This window comes from Echinops telfairi, unplaced genomic scaffold, assembly GCF_000313985.2.
Source record: "Echinops telfairi isolate 266 unplaced genomic scaffold, ASM31398v2 ScPeMD7_6;HRSCAF=24_1, whole genome shotgun sequence".
Lineage (NCBI taxonomy): Eukaryota > Metazoa > Chordata > Mammalia > Afrosoricida > Tenrecidae > Echinops > Echinops telfairi.
The window spans coordinates 22,140,248-22,142,705 of record NW_022103903.1 but is presented as its reverse complement, the minus strand read 5'-3'; positions in this window follow the sequence as shown (position 1 = coordinate 22,142,705).

Below are 2,458 nucleotides of genomic sequence, written 5' to 3'. Positions count from 1 at the left end.
GCACAGACTCTTCTTTCAATGTCTCTGCGAGAGAGGCTAAGAGAGGATCTAATTATTTGGTTGGTTCAATGAAGCATGGACTGCCAGATGGCCTAGATTAGACCAACTTGAAGTACCTGACCTACGTTGGTACACTGTAGAGGAAGGCATCCAAAAGCTTAGAGAAATTGGTATGTTGGAATGGATCTATCAGGATATTCCCATAGACCCAAGAAGGGGGTGTCCTGAGGACATACCCTTTACCACAACCATAAGGAACAAGTTTGTGAAGTGGGCCCCAGGATCTCTTAAGGCTCCTGTAATTGCTATTTTATGTGCACCAGGATTAACAGTGGGCACTGCCCTAAGCAAAGTCTGGCATCGGCCCACAATGAGGCTGATTGGTCCCCGTGATGGTAGAGGGCAGGTGTAAGCACTGAATCAGCAGAAATAGAGTGAGCATGGTTATAATAGACAACAAGTTTTCAGTAGTAATCAAAGCAACCTGTCTCGTGTGGAATTATGGCATTGGCTACTTAGCCACGGTGTTCCTAGAAATGAAATAGATGGGAAACCTACTAAATATTTATGTGATTTATACAGGTGGAAGAATGGTAGATCAGGTGAACAGCAGAACAGACAGTCACGATTGCTCAATCAATTCCCAGACCTGAGCCAGTTTAAAGACCCATAACCTCTTGAATGAGGGGGAGGCCAGGTCCCTTTGAAGGAGGACCCTGCTACATCAGCGAAGGTCTATACTGTTAGTCTTTCTTCTAGCCTTCCCCAAAGGGACCTGCGGCCTTTCACGAGAGTAACTGTTCATTGGGGGAAATGAAATAATCAAACTTTTCAGGGATTACTGGACACTGGCTCAGAACTGACACTAGTTCCAGGAGACCCAAAGTGTTTCAAAGTACCACCAATTAGAATGGCAGCTTATGGAGTTCAAGTTATCAATGGGGTTTTAGCTCAGGTACGCCTCACTGTGGGTCCAGTGGGCCCCCGGACCCATCCTGTGGTTATTTCCCCAGTTCCAGAATGCATCATTGGAATAGATATACTTAATAACTGGCAGAACCTCCATATTGGATCCATGAAATGTGGAATAAGGGCTATCATGGTAGGAAAGGCCAAGTAGACACCATTAGAATTGCCATTGCCTAGGAAAGTAGTAAACCAAAAGCAATACAGCATTCCTGGAGGGATTGCAGAGATCAGTGCCACCATCAAAGACTTGAAAGATGCAGTGGTGGTGATTCCTACTACATCCCCATTTAACTCGCTTATTTGACCTGTAAACACAGATGGATCCTGGAGAATGACAGTGGATTATCATAAACTGAACCAGGTGGTGACTCCAATTGCAGCTGTCATTCCAGATGTGATTTCATTGCTTGAGCAAAATAATACTTCTCCTGGTACTTGGTATGCAGCTACTGATCTAGCTGATACCTTCTTTTCATTATGCAGGTACTGATCTAGCTGATACCTTCTTTTCATTATCAGTCTCAAAGCACCACCAGAAGCAGTTTGCCTTCAGCTGGCAGGGGCAACAATATATGTTCACAACTCTCCTTCCCTGTGCCATAATTTAGTCCGAAGGGACCTTGATCACCTGTCTATTCCACAAAATGTCACACTGGTCCATTATATTGATGACATCATGCTGATTGGACCCACTAAGGAGGATGTATCAGACTCTAGATTCATTGGTACAATATCTGCATACAAGAGGCTGGGGAATTAACCCAATGAAGATTCAGGCACCCTCCACCTCAGTAAAATTTCTAGGGGTTCAGGGGTGTGGGGCATGTCGGGATATTCCTACTAAAGTGAAGGATAAGCTACTGCATTTGGCGCCCCCAACAACTAAAAAGGAGGCACAACGCCTAGTGGGCCTCCTCGGATTTTGGAGGCAACATATCCCTCACTTAGGTGTTCTACTTTGACCTATTTATCAAGTGACATGAAAAGCTTCCAATTTTGAGTGGGGCCCAGAACAAGAAAAGGCTCTGCAACAGGTTCAGGCTGCCGTGCAAGCTGCTTTGCCACTGGGACCATATGATCCAGCTGACCCGATGGTGCTAGAAGTGTCAGTTGTAGATAAAGATGCAGTGTGGCGTCTTCGGCAGACCCTTATTGGTGAATCACAGCGTAAGCCATTGGGATTTTGGAGTAAAGTCTTGCCATCCTCTGCAGACAACTACTCCCCATTAGAAAAACAGCTGTTGGCCTGTTACTGGGCCTTGGTGGAGACTGAATGCCTCACCATGGGCCACCAAGTCACCATGAGGCCTGAACTACCTATCATGAACTGGGTATTGTCTGATCCACAGAATCATATAGTTGGACATGCTCAGCAACACTCCATTGTTAAATGGAAGTTGTATATATGAGATTGGGCCAAAGCAGGACCTGAAAGTATAAATAAGCTGCATGAAGAAGTGGCCCAAATGCCCACAGTCTCCACTCCTGT